The 18,448-nt window shown below is 35.0% G+C and overlaps 1 protein-coding gene and 1 non-coding gene across 2 annotated transcripts in view; both read left to right on the plus strand.

Annotated features, from left to right (window-relative positions):
• The window catches only part of Eip74EF (Ecdysone-induced protein E74), a 569,772-nt gene that overhangs the window by 76,201 nt on the left and 475,123 nt on the right, over positions 1-18,448 (plus strand).
• TRNAL-CAA (transfer RNA leucine (anticodon CAA)) lies at positions 18,283-18,395 on the plus strand. Its single transcript has 2 exons — positions 18,283-18,320; positions 18,351-18,395. It is a non-coding gene; the product is annotated as a tRNA-Leu (tRNA).

Here is an 18,448-nt window from a genome sequence, read left to right on the forward strand (position 1 = left end):
GTTTTCCAACGAGAAAACTAAATGAATACTTTTCTCGAAGAAAAAAGTCCATGATGAATTTACACTGAAAATGGGCGAATCAGTACTCGAATTCACAAAAAATATAAACTTTCTCGAAATGATATTTGACGAAAAGTTATCTTGGAAAAATCATATCAACAATCTTGTGAATTTCTGTCAAAAGGGGCTATTTCTTCTTAGGCTATTGGCAAACAAAAAATGGGGAGCAGAAGGGGTCACTCTCTTACAGTTCTATAGATCCCTAATCAGATTAAAAATCGACTATGGATCAATAGTTTACACCTCAGCATCGGCACATCTCCTGAAGTCACTTGACAGCATCTATAACGCAGCCCTACGTATGATTACAGGTGCATATATAACAACCCCTATTCAAAGTCTTCTTGCAGAAATTGGAGAGTCTTCGCTAACAACAAGAAGAAATATATTAAGTTTGTCATACGCTGTACATATTTCGTCCCTCAAAGAAATCTCCTTCCATGCCAACCAAATCATAAACCACAACAAATCCAAATTATTCTTCCCAGAAAGAATCAAACAGTACCTGCAAGAAATGGAACTTTCCCACTTACCGCCTATCTACACAAACATCCTAAATCCACCGCCGTGGATGAGCCAATCCATTTAAATAAATACTCACAACTTACGACAAAGCAAGAATAAACAACATTGTGATTAAATCGAGACTATCTGACTCTTCGAAAATGAATGAAGAAGTAGGAGCAGCAGTCATCACTCCTGTAACCATCATGAAATATAAACTCCCCAGTACATGGAGAGTATTTACTGGAGAACTATATTGTATTCTTCAAGCTCTCACTTATATGCAACAAACAGATTACTCGAAATACGTTATAATAACCGTCAATACTGTATAAAACATTTGAATAAAGAGAAATAAAGGTGAAAACAATTAGAAACAAAAACAATTACCGCATTTTCGCATCTTTTATATTGGATCGAACGGTTTTCATTGCATTTCAGTACGTTTTTCTGTCGTGATTAAAGGTTTCCATATATTGCAGATTTCTACATTGGCCTCACTGGAATAAGTAGTTGTTCAATACATAAGCAGCTTCTTCGAACTTCCTTTCGAACTAGTATCCATCGTATGGATGATGTCAGGTGTGAGCCACAATAAACCCTTGCGGGTTACGGTGGAGGGTTGAATAGAACCACTCACTTTGCACCTAACGTAACCTAACCTAACACTATAATTAGGTATCCTCTCAGTAATCAGCCACACTATTTTTCACCTTTTTTGTTTGAAGTCAGAACATATTCATTTGCCTTGGTATCCTTTCTCTTTAATCTGTGTAGAAACCACAATTAGAGCCACTGATGCAAAAAAATCAAAAGTTATGTTGCTAAAAGACATTAAAATCAGACCTTAAGCGTATCAGCACTCATTACAATAATCACAGTAGAGCAAAAATTAATTCAGCAGCAGCCGGCAGTGGTCAACAGAAGAGGTCCGATCCTGCTCCACGACAACGCCCGTCCGCATGTTTCACAAATCATCGCTCGAAAATTAAACGACTTGAACGTCAAAGTTGTGTCTCATCCACTATACTCCCCAGAACACGCGTCAACCGACTACCATCATTTCAAGCATTTCGATAACTTTTTCACTGGTAGAACCTTCGCCAATCAGGACCAGGCAAAAAACGGTCTTCGTCTACTTCCTCGAATATAAACCCACATTTTTTTTGCCTGTAGGTTCTTTGTATAGCCTAAATAAGCATAAAAGGAATCAGGAATTTCCACCCCCAAAGGGAAAAATACGGGTTCAAAGATTTTATTGAATTTCGTCAGTTTTGGAGTTGGAAATTTGAAGTTTTGGGTTAATAAAAAAATATTGTAACTATTTGTTTAAAATGGTCTGTCACGAAACTTGATGTGTCACACCAAATTTTACGCGGCGAAGCCGCGGGCAACAGCTAGTAATTTAGGTATATTTTTACTTCAAAAATACAGTGACTAAAAAAATAAGCCAACTGCACTAAGTAATGAATAGCTTAGAGAATCGAATTTTTACCTATAAAAAAAATCGCAAAATTCGCGGCGATGGCGCTTCATTGCTTAGACCGCCCCTCTACCCCTGCGCATCGTCCACCGCCGTCTTACAGTAGACGCGACACGTAATGGATCACTACGTTGCGACAAGTTAATCTTATCGTGATAACTTTTAAACGATTCGTCCAAATTACTTAGTGCATGAGACTAATTTTATTTATATTGAATACTTAAAATGATGATTGTATCAGTTTTCATAAGGATTTGACATATATTCTAAAATGTGTATTGTAGAAAAGTATCCAATTTAATAGTATTTATGGCTCAGTATTTTGCATATAGTGGCTACCATATAAGAGGTAGATATATGCTATTGCGGACTTTTATTTAGAACTACACAAGATAAACAAACTCACGGTACATTATCTGCATGTAACTCCAACTTTATAGGCAACGCACGCCAAGATAGCTCTCAGGGAGCAAGAATTTTTTCGACTTACTCAATACTTATTGTGACCAAAATCACACGAAACCTATATGTTATTCTGGTATATCAGCTGTATTTATGGAAAGTGGCATCTAAATCCGTTCAGTCGTTTAGGCGTGAAAGAGCCACAAACATACATACATACATACATTTATCCATCCTCACAAACTTTCATATTTGTAATAATAGTAGACAGAAAAGACATAGATAATCGCACATCACTCAAACAATTAAACAAATAGTTACAGCCCATAAGAATTTCACTTTTTTTAATGAGAGTTCGATTAGGTACTCCCGCTCGAGAAGTAAGAATGCGTTTTACTCAATTTAATTCACTTTAGAATTTAATAGCCTCGCGATCAATAGAAGACTATTTATAAAAAGTATTATTGACTTTCTCTTGATTTTATCTTCTGTAAATCAACACCTACGCTCGGTGAATGCTTTGCATTTTTATTGATAGTAGCAGTACAGCGAAGAACTTTCATTATAAGTAAACTGTTCTAAATCGGGACAAAAAGTAGATTGATGATCTGTTGGTATTCATCGAATAGACGCTTGTTTTGTTCTTTCTTCAAGAGCACTCTAAAAGCTATATTCTAAATCTAAATATGCTGGAGTTGATTTCGAGTTACATATCTATAAGAAAGGAAAACAGAGAAATTGAAAGCGTCTATTAATAACTTCCAAAAAGAACGACTTTCAATTTTTTTTTGTTTGGGAGGGCATCCGAGTTCGACAATGATGAAAGGATCAACATGCTAAATGACGTTATCATCAAACTATTTGGTAAGCGTGTCCCATTAAGAAAAGTAATAATATTTAACAAAACAAAAAAAACTCTGGCTAACGGATACACTAGACAAAATGATGATTCTTAGATACAGAAACCCTCTATTATTGTGTAACACTGGTAATACTACAAAACTCGAAGTTGATTACGCTAGCAAATGTAAAAAGGGCCTACATATCGGTAGCCAGGCGGTTCGACGTGGGTGCTTTGTTCGCCCTCTCAATCGACCGATGTGTGAGTCGCTGGTTCAAGCCGCAGGCTGAACGATTTATTTTCACTTGCTATCGTCCAAACAAAAAGCTGGGATGATTCTGCAACCATGTTAGGAATCACACGTCAAAAGGTAAGACCTCGTTAATCCTGAGTTCGCACAAGTTTCGACTTCTGAGGATTGTTGTTCGTAGGGATGCGACAACAATAGCAAAATGTGTGAAATGCAAATATTTTATTTGAATAACTCGAACGTGTGAACTATCACGTATTCAAAAAACACACTTCAATGGGAGATTTCCACTTGACAGTTCACAAAACCTCGACACGTGTTTCGCTATACATCTTCGAGCAACACAGTATTGTACCATTTCCAAAATATAATAATGTGAGGCCCGCGCATTACATATTGTGACTCCCGAACAAAATGTGACGCCTGAAAATGAGGACATGTTACAATATTGTGACGCGTCACAATACAATATTGTGACGCCCGAGTATGTTATCGTATAGCGGAACACGTGTGGCGATTTTGTAAACAGTCAAGTGGATATTTCACATTAAAGTGTGTTATAATGGATTTTCATCGAGTATCGGTCAGTTCTATTTTTGCTAACTATCATTTTGTCTCGAGTAACTGCTGACATTACACTGCCGTCAACATTAAACTCCGAGGCTGAAAATTCACAAATTGATTGACAGAAAAAGTCCTATAATGGATCATTCAAAGAACCCTTTCTATTGAAGAAAATCGACAAATTTCCATTATGTACAAGCAGGGTAAAGTCAGTATTTATAACTTCTGGAAGAAAGTTTTACATGACTCTATGTAACTTATGCCAATGATGCTTTTGATTATGTTTTTTTTTTGAGCCAAAAAAACTTCATTTGCATCAATTGGTTATAAGTCCATCGCAATGTGCTTTAAAATTCAGATTGTTTGTTTCTGTCAACCTCAACGCCCAAAAACTTTTCGACAATGGAACCGGATGATCCACATCACCATATAGTGGGTCAAGAAACTTTTGATAATCACAACATTGCATAACTACAGTTTTATCTAAATTAAAAACAAGTGAGTTACTGAAAAACCACCAGGTCAAAGATGTCATTGTTTGCTCGCATTTCCGTTGTATACCCATTTGTTGGAGCCTGTTAAATTTTTGCCCACGTCATCAGCTAATTTCACGCCCTTTCCATCAGGAACAGATTCGTCAACTTCATCTCGAAAGAGCACAGGCTCCAAGATTGAACCTTGTGGTACTCCGAGTAACGTTGATGATGATTACATATTGGCTTCTACCGGAATCGATTCACTCATTCCAAAATCTCAACAGGGCACTCGCCAGCGTCTATGCTATCAGCTAAACTGTCATATGGATTGAATGACGGTACTAGTGGATTTTCCATTTCGAAATCCATGATGCGTATCAGAAGTGATGTCATTCGTGTCAAGATATCTGAAAAATATATTCAGAAAACAATGCTTGAATAATTTGGAGAAAACCGATGTTGCTGTTACGGGTCTGTAGTTATTCATTTAGTGTTTTTTTTGTGAATAGGTAGGTTAGGTTAGGTCCAAAGTCAGCGGGTCTATTTGACACTCCACCACAACTCGCAAGGATTTATTGTGGCTCACATCTTTTCACACTCGACCAAATAAACCCAGCTTCTTAAGAAACCGATTATATTGTATGGTGAGTGGTCTTTCTGCCCAGGGGGCAGGGGGAGTTGTTCCTCCACTTGAGTCAGATTCTGCGTACGCCGCTCAAGAATATGGTGCAAGGCGGTTTCATAAGGTACCCCGCTCTCGGGAAGACGACTCAGTCGTTTCCTGACTGCACCACCAAACTTTTTTTTTTTTAGTTTTTTTCAGGACTAAATTTACAGCATGAATGCCGGCACGTCATCATGATAAATAATTTGATACATACATCGGTGTAGTTTATACTTTCAACCTACAAAAGTTCTATCCCACAAATTTGCCCGTCGCGTCGGTTGAACTGAGATATAATCCACTAAGTGGGTCAACCCTAGATGCTATGAATGTACTCCTTCCTAGTCTAGACCAATTTAAATTTAAGCACAAGTTTCAGCGATTCGTCGCTCGAGGTTCATTGAACGCTCTGTTATTGTTTGGGGTATTTAAAATGCAGCTTAACGACTTTGAGGCCTAGCCTGCTTTGATATTTATTTACAGTGGCTTTTGTTTTCGGCTTTAATGGACTGTTTTATGGGTGGATTTCTGTGTTATATAAGCGTTTGTTTTGCATATGGGAGCATTGAGATCGGGTTTGATGACTTCATTCTCTTTTAGTTTGGGCTATTCTCTATAAATAGGCATGTCTTTGAACGTTAGGAGGATATTTTGGTAATGGGGACAGGCTCTTCGACTTGCGACAAATCATACCTTGAGGAATGTATTTCTAGATGAATGAACTGGTAACAATATAATATATTTTGCAGAACGAATGCTGATGTACAAGTAAGTAAACTGAGAGACTTATAGCACACGAACCTACATTCAAAATTTCAGTCTCCGGAAATATACCGATATAGAGAAACAGTGATGAAAATGTTATTTTCATTTGTAATCGCGCCCCTTTCATCCCCAGTGGGGGATGTCTGAGTAGGAAGAAGCATTTGCAGAAATATTGTATTTACAAAATGGCACACAATACTTTTTTTTTCTCGTGTCTCTCAAGTGAATATCTTTCACTTGATTCAATTCGTTTTTATTGTGTGGACATATTTCTGAAATTAAAAAAGATGGCAGAGTCAAAACACCTAGTTCTTGAACGTGCTACTGCGTGTTTGTTAAATTGAAAAACAACAATATTTATTCCCCTTTAAAAGTTTCAATTATGGGAAATCGTTGAGCCCCTTACTTGCTGAAATTTACATGGATGACCTTAAGAAGTTGATTTTTAAACATCCTTTATATCTTAGAAAGTCGAAATATTCCACAAACTCGATCTTAGGGATAGCCTTTAGCTCGTTCAATGTTATCAATGTATATGAAAGGACGATCCTTCAAAGTTTCTGGCGAATATGAAGGTTGGGGCATCGTTACAGTATTGTTTTTGATTAGAAATTCACGAACAAGCAATGGAGTATGAGAAGGTGCATTATTGTGGTGAAAAAGCTATGAATTATTTCTCCACAAATCCGGACTTCTTTTTTGAATCGTGTCACGATACTAGGTTAGGTTAGGTTAGGTCTAAAGTGAGTAGGTCCATTCGAGCCTCCACCGCAACCCGCAAGGGTTTATTCACATTCAACCAAATAAACCCAGCTTCTCAACGAAGCCGATTAGTTTGTATGGCGAGTGGTCTTTCAGGTCAGATGGTAAGTGTACGGCTCTGCCAGACTCTTAAAACCTGATTCGGTCCCCAGCGGGGCGGGCACAAAGTATGTGCTCTGGTGTTTCATCATTTTCCAAACAGAGGCGACACACACTATCTTTCGACAGTCTGAGTCCAGAGACAATCTGTTAAGTTTTCCTATCGAGGAGAGTCGTTCTTGGCAATTTGCTACCAATTTAGACGTTGCTCGGCAGAAGCCAAGAGCTTCCAACGCTTCCATGATACTAACAGCGACTTCTCTGATTGTGATTCGACATTCGTTCATAACCATTTCTTCCACTTTTTCATCGATAATAATAATAATAATTATTATTATTATTATTTTCCATTAGACACAGATAACATGTATTGGAATCGTCAAAGTACACATAAAACAATGTCACAAAATTCACAGTGTGAGCGACACCGTTAATATTGAAACAACAACAACAAAATTAAAATAAAATAAAATACACCACAGATACACTTACATATTATGAATTGTAAAATTCTTGCAAATTATAAAAACAATTCTCAATCAAATAATTCTTCAACAAGTTACTAAATTCATTGAGGTTTGTTATATCTTTTAAACACCTAGGGAGTTTATTGAAAATAGTAAGACCTACCACTGATGGACAATTTAGCGTTGTTTTATACTGACGAAACGGAACATGGATATCACTTTTTTGTCTAGTGTTCACATTATGAATACTTCCGTTTGTGGGAAATCTATTTTGGTTTTTGAAAATATAGATTGACAATTCAAAAATGTACACACAGGTTAGGGTTAACATTCTAAATTTTCGAAATATATCCCTACAAGAAAATGTACTAGGAACTCCTGCTACTATACGAATATTCCTTTTCTGTACAAAAAACATCTGAAGCTAGTGTAGAATTACCCCATATACATATGCCATATCGCAACCTTGACGCAACTTGCGCGTGATATAATGTTAATAGTAGCTGGTCTGTTAAAATGCTTCTGAGGTTTCTGAAAAGGTAACACAATTAATTCAATTTGTTCATCACGAGGGTGCAATGTTTTTTCCAAGTCAGACATGCATCCATGGTTATCCCCAGAAATGCTGTATCATCTGAACTGTCGAGTGTTTGATCATTTATTTGAATTTGTACTTTTTCGCACGGTCTTTGACGATTGTGGAATCTCACCAACTGAGTTTTTTAGCATTCAGGTACAATGAATTGTTTCCGCATCAATTCACAACTGACTTCAGAGTACTCATACACTTCTCAAACAGAAGATGATCCACATTACTGGACACCACCAAAGATGTATCATCAGCATACATTGTTATGAATGAATCTGTGATGAAGTTATCGATTTCATTTATATAAAGAAGAAATAATATCGGACCTAGCACAGATCCTTGTGGTACACCCATCGTGACGTCCAAGCGCTCAGAATCAAAGGTAGTAGTGGTAGACTCACTATGATATTTCAAGCTAACAAACTGCTGTCTATTCTTCAGAAACGATAAAGTCCAGTCATAGGCAACACCTCGTATACCATACGAATAAAGCTTTGACATGAGTTGATATTGATTGACACAGTCGAAAGCCCTGCTGAGGTCGCAGAATATGCCAACAGGGCATTCTCCTGATTCCAGAAGCATTGAAACTGTTTCGATAAATGAAATTATTGCAGTGTTTGTGGATTTGTTTGTGCGAAAACTATGTTGTTCATCTGAGAATATTCGATGTTTTTTTTAGGAATTTCAGTAACCTATCTAAATAGGAGTGCCTACTCAAAAATCTTTGAAAAACCCGGATTTATCGTAATTGGCCTATAGTTTTCCAGTGTTTCTGGATCATGTTTTTTAAAAATTGGGGCAACTTTGCCGACTTTTAATATTTCCGGATGTGATCCAGTTAGAAATGAAAGGTTAACAAGAAAGGTGAGTGGCATTATAATGAAGAGATTTCTTGATGAGAAATAACGGAACTTCATCGGGGCCGGATGAGTATTTGTTTTCGATTTTGTTGCTGAGCAAAAAAAGTAATCGTTAATGGACTGGGGCTTTTGAGGTGTTCATCATTTTCAAAGTCTTCACGGTCATTTTGGAAACGCATATACTAGTCAAAAATTCTTGTTATATTTGTAGCAGACTCACCGTAGGACTTTGTCAACATTACACACAACCTTTAATCCATTTGTTTTGACAAAAGAAAATCGTCGAGCTCTAACCTAAGCGGATGTCACAGATAAAGCAAAAAAATTATACAGTAGAAAATTTTCTCATACTTCAGGAGCATGTATACCAACCTGATAAAATAATGACTATCGGACTCTCTAGACCCATGAAATTTAAAAAATTCTCATTATTTTCTGAACATACCTCTTAATACGTATCAATCATTCTTTGATTGACAACTTGTTTATTTTGTGGAAATTCCTGTTCACTACAAAAACACACTTTTGTGTATTTTCCACACGATAGTTCTATATTTGTTGACTAGTTTTGGTCAAAACTGTTTTGAAAATGGTGTAATGACCGAAACTAATATAGAACTATCGTGGAAAATAGACAAAAGTGTGTTTTTGTAGTGTATCCTCACGTATCTATCAGTTAATCAATAAACGATGTTTTTTTATGTATGCTATGTTTCAGTCTACTAGAAACTTTCGAAGGAAATATTAAATAATTTCATTTCTGTGAGATCGTACTCAACGTTCGAAAATTGATCATACAGAAGAACGTTGCAGAATTCGCACCCAACAAACCATGAACGAATGGATCGTATATTGTGTTGAGATAGGTCTGTGGGGACAATGACCTGCAACGTCAGCACAACCCCACCGAGAGTGAATCGATGCTTCTAACTGACCTTTCGCAACAACGAAAATTCAAGTTTTCCATAGATTTAAGGCGATTTAATGTTAGGACTCATGGATTCATAATAAGGACTGTTCAGTGTGTGATGGAAATTGCATAATTTGGTAGTAGTAGTAATATATAGGTTTGTTCTTTTTCTGTGTTCCGAACTGTTGGAGAATGGTACCGAGTTGACGCATAATCGATGTGCAGAACACAACATGTACAGGACAGTTCTGTAAGAGTTATCGCGAATGAAAAACCAAAAAAATTATGATTTCGTAGGCTAGACGTCATTAATTATTTCTTAGTTATTTCGTTTGCAATTGTGATTACAAATATTAAGATTGTGGATGGAATGAGGTTATATGAACGAAATATATTGCACATCATATTGCACGTCTATACACAACCCAAATGGAAGATTTCATAAATGGACAGGACGAATCGGAATTTCTGATCAGTTCAAACGATTTGTTCTTGTTTCGTCAATTCGTGATTCGTCACCTGCCCCAAAATTTCTTGTTTCGTCACCTGTACCTTTTTGACCTTTTCGCAGGTAATATCTACAATAATCTACACTAATATTATAAAGAGGAAAGATTTTTTGTTTGAATTGATTAGGCTCCGAAACTACTGGACCGATTTGAAAAATTCTTTTACCATTGGAATCCTACATTATCCCTGATTTAATTTTGGCAGTACGAAGTTTGCCGGGTCAGCTAGTGTTGTTATAAACAAACAAACTAAACTAGCACAGGTGCAAAGATGAGGTGACGAAACAAGAACACCTTAAGCAGGTATATTTTGCAGTTGACGAAACAAGAATAAAATGGGCCGTAACAGGTAAAATTTCCCTAGGTGACGAAACACGATTTGACGAAACAAGAAACTACCGTTCAACCACCATTGTTCGAACTGATAATTATTATCGTTCTGGATATAATTCCGCATCGTTTATGAAAACTCCAGAACATATTGGGGATGATAAGAGATCTGTTCTAAATGAACCAAAACGAATTTTACTAACAGTTCATGATCGTACTGTTCCAAACTCAAAACAAAAACAAACGTAATCCCTGATAGTTCAGGGCAGTACAATTAGATAGAGCAGTTTTGAAACTTTCACCTTTTTATTGGCAAATGAACTGCAAATGAATTTTTTATAGTAAGAGCAAAATTGAGCAAAAATAAAAAACATTGAGTATGAAAATTCAAAAAGTTTACTAACGCAAATTTGTACCAATTTTTTTTACCTGAAATGGAAAAAAATTGATGAACAGGTTTCAAATATTGAATTGTCAATTATATAAAAACAAGACGACGATAGCATGAAATGAAATGATATAAGGATGAATGATGAAAAAAATAGAAAATGAAAAACATAAAAATATCTCTAACCAAATTACTTCACGATGTTTTGATTGTTAATATCCATAACCATCTTCGAATGAATGTAATTTTACAAGATCTACAAAGTATACAAGCAGTACACTGTCATTAATACGTTCTACTATGTTTTCTGCTATCCAGTTTGGTAATGATCATATTTTTCATCGTAGTCGTCCCACGATTTTTTCGGTAGCAAGTTTTGTGTAGCTTCCCTCACTTTTTTTGAATTTCGTCAAAAATTTGAATAGTAAAATTTGTTTCTTCATCAAATATATAAAGCATTTCTTCAGCCACGATTATTTGAAAATGAAAATGTTAAAATTGAATTCTCAGATTTTGAAAACTATTCACATGAGTTATTGATGCAATAACATACAATTGTGTATGCACTGCGGAATTGTCAACTCTTTAGCCGGTTCACAGTGAACTCCTTTTTGCTATATAATTTCTTGATATTCAGTTTTTTTGCAAACTCTTCAAAATAGTCTGTTGTACAATTCTCTAATACTCTTTGAATAGGTATTCAATATTTATGTGTTTCAAAACTGTTTCCATTCGTAAACCATAGAAATCAGAATCCCAAACGGATCACTTTCTGTTATATCCACTTTTTTTTATATTACAAAAATATTGAAAAATCGAAATGAAAATAACTTCCCATAATTTTTCAAAAAATCAAAGTCTTGTTAACCATCTTCGAATCAACGTTTTCGTTAACTTCGCAGTGGATTCCAACAGCGACAGCGATTGAAACCAGCTACTTGTCTGTTATCTTTTCAAATTCCATAGAAGATTTATATTTGACATAACACACTGAAACAATGAGCACTGCTTCGATGGAGGCAACTAGCACATAACTATTTTAAGAAAGTTGAATGACTTTTCAATCAAAAATTGATATCGGTTCGCTGAACTAGCGGACTTCTTTAGTTTTGAATATGGGCCATTGGTTGACGTAATGATTCGAAATTAGTATAGTGTCTGTCTCACTGAAAACGTTTTTCAATTGAAATAGTTTTTATCTGCGAATATTTGGGGATTGCGCTAAGCCAGGAAAGATACAGAAATAATAATAATAAAAATGACGATCCTTTATTAACATATACGCAGAAAAACCCGAATATAATCATCAAGAACAATATTTTGCAAGGCACTCAAATGTCTTATATTATGTAGTTCAGGCAATTATTAAAAGTTTTGCTCTTTTGCAATAGTTGAAAATATTGACATTATATTCTAGGGTTGTGAAGTATTCGTCAGGAGCTTCAAAATGATGTATCACAAGACCCCCGTTTCCATTTCATTTTTTTTCCCAAATGGCACCCAGTCGCCATCTTGAAAGTTTCATCTGTCAATTTCACTTCAAAATAAAGTATTCGTGCATTAATTTCATTAACCCAAATTTCAATATAATATATTGAAATAAAAATATATGCTTTATTGTCCAAAGAAAAACACTTATTGACAAAGCTTTGGTGAACATTTTGAGAAAGAAAAAACATAGTCAAGTGCATGAAATCAGAATATAAGCTAGTAGGTTGATAAAAAATATCTAGATTCCTATCATAAAAATGAAAATAAAAATTTTAAATGCCAAATTTTCTGGAAAACATTGGTTATATACAATATAAATGCAATATAAAAAAATATAAACAAAATAACATATCTACATGAATATATAAAAACATATATATATATATATATATATATATATATATATATATATATATATATATATATATATATATATATATTGACATACATACACATATACATACATACATATGTTTATGCACTAAACAAACTGTTTCTCAAATAAATAGAGCATACAGTGATAAAATTTTGTTTGCTACAAACAAATGCCTACAAGAATCTCGCCGCCTGGCTCTACAGAGAAATCTTAATGACCTTTTCTGCAGAATAAAAATCGACTCGAGTCGAGTTTGATTACTTACCCCCCAGAAAGGTATCCCATATCTTAGATGTGATTCTACTAATGAATAATAGACAGTTTTAGCTGCAGTTAGTCCTAGTTCGTTAGAAGTTATTTTCACAGCATAACATCCAGATGAAAGTTTTTTTTAAGAGATGGTCCTCAAAGGTGGTCCTCAAATTTCAACTTGTTATCAATTGATAACCCAAGAAATTTGTTGCATGACGTGTTCTCAATCACATTCGAATTCGAAGCTAGAGAAATATGCAATTAAAGCCAAACAATTGCAACATTTAAAGCCAATAAATTTGCCTTACACCAATCTGAAAGTTTGGAAATGTCAGAGCAAATGGCATTATATAGATCATTTGTGTTGGTATTGCGCTATAATATTGTAGTGTCGTCTGCGAATAAAGTGAATTTCCCCTCTATATCAATGGTAGCCAAGTCATCGATATAGAGTGGAAACAGGATAGGTCCGAGTACTGAGCCTTGTGGTACTCCGTTAGATATGTCAGTAACATCAGATACTGTTGTATATTTGATCCTTTGACTTCTACCCGATAGATAAGATGCAAACCATTTATGAGTAATACCCTCAATACCATAGAGATAAAGTTTCCTGAGCAGAATTTCGTGATTAACACAGTCAAATGCTTTACAGAAATCGCAAAAGACTGCTGCTGTAATCTCCCGTCTATTAATGTTACTATACACTTCATATAAAAGTGGAAATATGGCATCATGAGTATTTTTGTTTGACTGAAATCCAAATTGTTTTGAGCTTATTATATTACCGAAGTTCAAATGTTCTGTTGAACGTACATTACATGTATTACATTACATGTAATTATATGTTTATTGGTATATTACTAAAACGGCAAATGTGTCTCTTTTGAAAAAAAGAAAAAAATCCCTTTTTAGTGCAGACCCTCTTATAATATCTTGTTTCATTCAAAATATTTGAAATACGCATCGAGTCGGACAATTGCTGAGCTTATGTAACATTGCTAACCTAACTGAAATGCCACGTAAAATAAAGTTACCAACATGCTAGGCGTTTATCTTAGAATTACTTTTATTATAGTTCAAGTAAACGATATAGTGTAACCTCAAAAACACTTCACTAACTTTCTTCGAAAGCTTCTGATAATTTTTCTTCCATATTCTCTGTTTCACTTTCACTGTCGTCATTTGAATCAAAAAATGAATTCATTTCCACCATTAATATGGAAGTGTCCAATCTACATATAGTCTTTTTCAACTGAAATTACTTTTTCAATCCTTTTCTACCAGTCTTCTTCGGTAATATTAGATACTTCTTCTTCAATTAGTTCTATTACCTTCTTATCAAATTTTGGAAAATTATTTTTACACCTGATGCTTTGTTTCAGTTTTCCCCAAATCAACTCGATGGGATTGGAAACACAAAAATAGGGGAAAGTCTCAGTAACGTTATTTACGTACAGTTTAGAAAGGAATTTCGGTCAAGTCTAATATTGCTTGTCATAGTTTGTTTCCCTCGAAACCAAACTTGAGATGTAGATTCTTATATACATTGGAACATACTCTTTGTGTTTCAATGTTCAAATGCATCCGAATCTTATTCACTGGTATCTCTTTTTCGAATTGTTCACCATCGCTATTGGAATCACTACACTGGAAAAAGGCTGCGTTTTGTCACACTTGTTATAACTATTAGTACTTGTCCAAGGATGCCACATTTTAAATAGATAACAAAAAATTTTGACTAATTATAACTGCACCAATATCGAATTTCAACACTCAAACCGCGATCAGTTCCTGAACTGGACACGATGGCGATAACCATCCCCACATTCCCGATATCTATTCGTCATCGTAACATGACTTCAAATTTAATTTTACGACTCTTCAGCCAATTATAAAACTCGATTAGTAAAAATTATCCAATACGAACCAATACGAGCCATGTCTACAGTCCACGTTGACTAGTTGGTTGTATTGGTTTCTTGGCCTTTGAGAGTGCTGCCAACTTCAAGAGTGCAAAATATCGTTTACTTCGACTAGGCACGTACAGACTTGTCCTTTTGAAGACTCTGTATGATCTCATACCCTTTACTTTGTACAATATTGTTAGAAAGACAAATTATTATTATCATTGAATATAGGATAAAGAAAATACTTTTGTGTAATTCCTACTAAGTTTATTATTTATTACGACCGGTTTCGGTGTGTAACAAATAATAAATTTAGTAGAAATCAGACAAAAGTATTTTCTTTATCCTAGATTCAGTATGAATTTTTACTAAATAAATAGGTCATCAATCAAACAAATGTATCATTTTTTTCACCGAAGGATAAGCTGGTCGGGTTCCGTCCCCGAAGCTCTGATACATCCGGGAAGGCGTGCAAGCATCATCAACCAGTGACCACTCTCCTCTTCGTGCGGTAAGTGATCATTTGGTCCGAGAATCATGTGCCCCGATTAGACGCAATGAACCAAGAATAACAATTTTCTACATTTGTCCGGCTAAGATTTCTGCCTTCGTAGAGAGGGCATCATTCCACCAAGAACTCCAATAATCAGAACTGGTCTGGATAAATTCTACAGGGTTTGAAGAGAAAATTCGAATACTTCATCCGTTTCTTCATATTATTATTATTATTATGTTCTATTGTCATAGGTTATTTGCACTTCGTCTCCAAATATAGAAGCTTAGGAAAATCTTTTTTATCAAAAATAAAGATGAAATGAGGTCGGCGACACAATTTACCGTTTTAGATTATAGAACACTTTTATAAATGTTGTGAGTCATGACAAAATGATATAAAAAAATGTTGGCACACTGTCAGAATTAGTTGTATGAGAATGCGAATTCTCATATGATTGTTCTATGAAATTTTGGGTTTCTCGCAGTGACATATTCTTGGCAATGAATTTATCTTCGTTTCTTATGTCGTCTTTTCTAATATCCATTTATATTTTAGAATAACAGATTTCCACTTTTCCCATATTTGAAATTTGGCAGTATTTAGAGTCTGGAAACGACTTTAAAATTATTCTTCACTAAAGGTTATGTTTTTTAAATCCTTTAAAATTTGTTTAAAAGAAAATTTGAATATTTGCGTTCATTGATTTCCAGTGATTCTAGCAGATTCTAGAGACTCAAGAATTTTTGGAAATCAATGAACGCAAATATGAATATTTTGTTTCAGACCACCGAGAGGACGTTATTCAATTACATTATTGAACTTGTTCTCAAAAAATGTCATCAATTAATAGATTTACATATTATCTTCCAAAGAAAGGAAAAGGGCATTTGATTTTAGAATACACTCTTCACAAAGGTTTGTAGATCTTGCAAAGAAGTAACTTTCAGACACAAACTGTAAGAATAAGCCCTTTCGAAACAACTACTTTCATATGAACATTGAATTATACAAAAAAAATACCTTTTCCTATTCAGTTTGTACTCCAAACATTCGTTATGGAATTGAATCAGATACCATTCACAGGATTGTTACACAATATAGTATGTGAAAGAGGTGAAATTTCCCACATATATTTTGTGAAAAGATGGAGGAGTAGAAAGCCAAAACTTTTTTCCCAAAAATTAAGCTCTCCTGAAAATTCACCCCTTCCAATTTATATTCATTTATGTAATTAATTTTTTACTTAAAATGCCAATAGTTTACCAGTTTCCTAGAAATAATATTGTAATGTACCTAATTGTTTATTCAAAATCTACCTGTTTTATCAGATTCGATCATTAATGTAATAAGTTCTGTCATTACCTACCTATTGTAATCCAACCTCACTCACAAGTCAATAAAAATATTCTCGGACAGTCAAGCGGCGTTGGAAGCTCTTGGCTCCTACTGAGCAACGTCTAAATTGGTAGCAAACTGCCAAAAAAGACTCTCTTCGATAGGAAGACTAAACGGATTGTCTCTGGTCTGGATTCCTGGCCATACTGGCCTGGAAGGCAATGGAGCTGCTGACTCTTTTGCAAAGGAGAGTGCTGCAAGCGGCTTCATTGGACTAGAACCTGTCATTGGCATCGCTTTGGGCTTTGCCAAACAAACACTGGCAAGAAGATTTATGGACTTCTGGCAGAATCTTCCAGGATTGGCTCACTCCAAGGCGTTTATTCACCCTTCGAAGCGTGATTCCAAACAGTTGTTGGACTACAGTATGGATGAACTACGATGTCTAACAGGCCTTCTTACATGACACTGTCATTTGAATCATCATATGTAGAGACTTGGACTGTCGGAAGACAGTGTGTGTCGCCTCTGTTTGAAAAATATTGGAACACCAAAGCATATACTTTGTGTCTGCCCCGCTGGTGACCGAATCAGGTTTTTAGAGTTCGGCAGAGCCGTACTCTTACCATCTGACCTGAAAGACCACTCACCATACAAGCTAATCGGTTTCGTTAAGAAGCTGGGTTTATTTGGTCGAGTGTGAATAGGTGTGAGCCACAATAAACCCTTATGGGTTGCGGTGGAAGGTCGTACAGACCCACACACTTTAAACCTACCTACCTACCTATTGTTATACAGAATTTCACTAGTTCGGACTTCCAACGTCTAATAATTTAAAATGATTTGACATCCCTGAAACAACTAAAAAAGAAGAATTAAAAATAAATAGCTGTAAATAACAATTATATTAAGCAAAAAAACCTGAAATGAAATAATAGTGAAATAAAATACAAGTAAAAATAAAACAATTGAACAAAAATCAAACATACAAATATTTGAAAGCTCCTCGTATATTACGTGTGTTTTACTATATTTTGTTGGTGCATGTTTAGTTTTAGGGGATGCACAAACTTTTATCAAGAAAAACATTTTGTCAAAAAACCCTTTATAAATAAGTTTCCCATATGGTGCATACTTTGGGGATGAACACTGTATAAAAGCTATTGTAAACTAGTTTTATTACCAGTAACTGATTAAGCTTTCGTAAAGCGAAACGCGTTTTTCAGTTTACAATGAAAATTCTGTAGTTATCATGGATAGCAAAACATAGGTACAACGAATAACAATAAAGTACTTTGAAACATTTTTCTGCTTCTAACTTTCTCTCTTCTAAACAAATGATATAAAACTCAAAAAAGGCAAAATAATTTCGAATCCAGATGAAAAAAAAGGTCATTTCGAATTTCTTTTTAATGTGTTAAATTACGAGTTTGCTTCAAAATATTATATGATCTCTGTAGTGGCATATGAATTGTATATTACATAATATTAAACATGTCAGGATGGCCGAGCGGTCTAAGGCGCCAGACTCAAGGTTTCCTTGCCTGCTATGCAGGTTCGAGCGTTCTGGTCCACTTTGTGGGCGTGGGTTCGAATCCCACTTCTGACATATTTTTTTTTTGTTTCTTATTATTATTTCAATGAAGATTATGAGAAATATTT

The sequence above is a fragment of the Leptinotarsa decemlineata genome, unplaced genomic scaffold, assembly GCF_025532065.1.
Source record: "Leptinotarsa decemlineata unplaced genomic scaffold, Ldec_3_MD MMD2_tig00002974_RagTag_RagTag, whole genome shotgun sequence".
In the NCBI taxonomy this organism is placed as follows: Eukaryota; Metazoa; Arthropoda; class Insecta; order Coleoptera; family Chrysomelidae; genus Leptinotarsa; species Leptinotarsa decemlineata.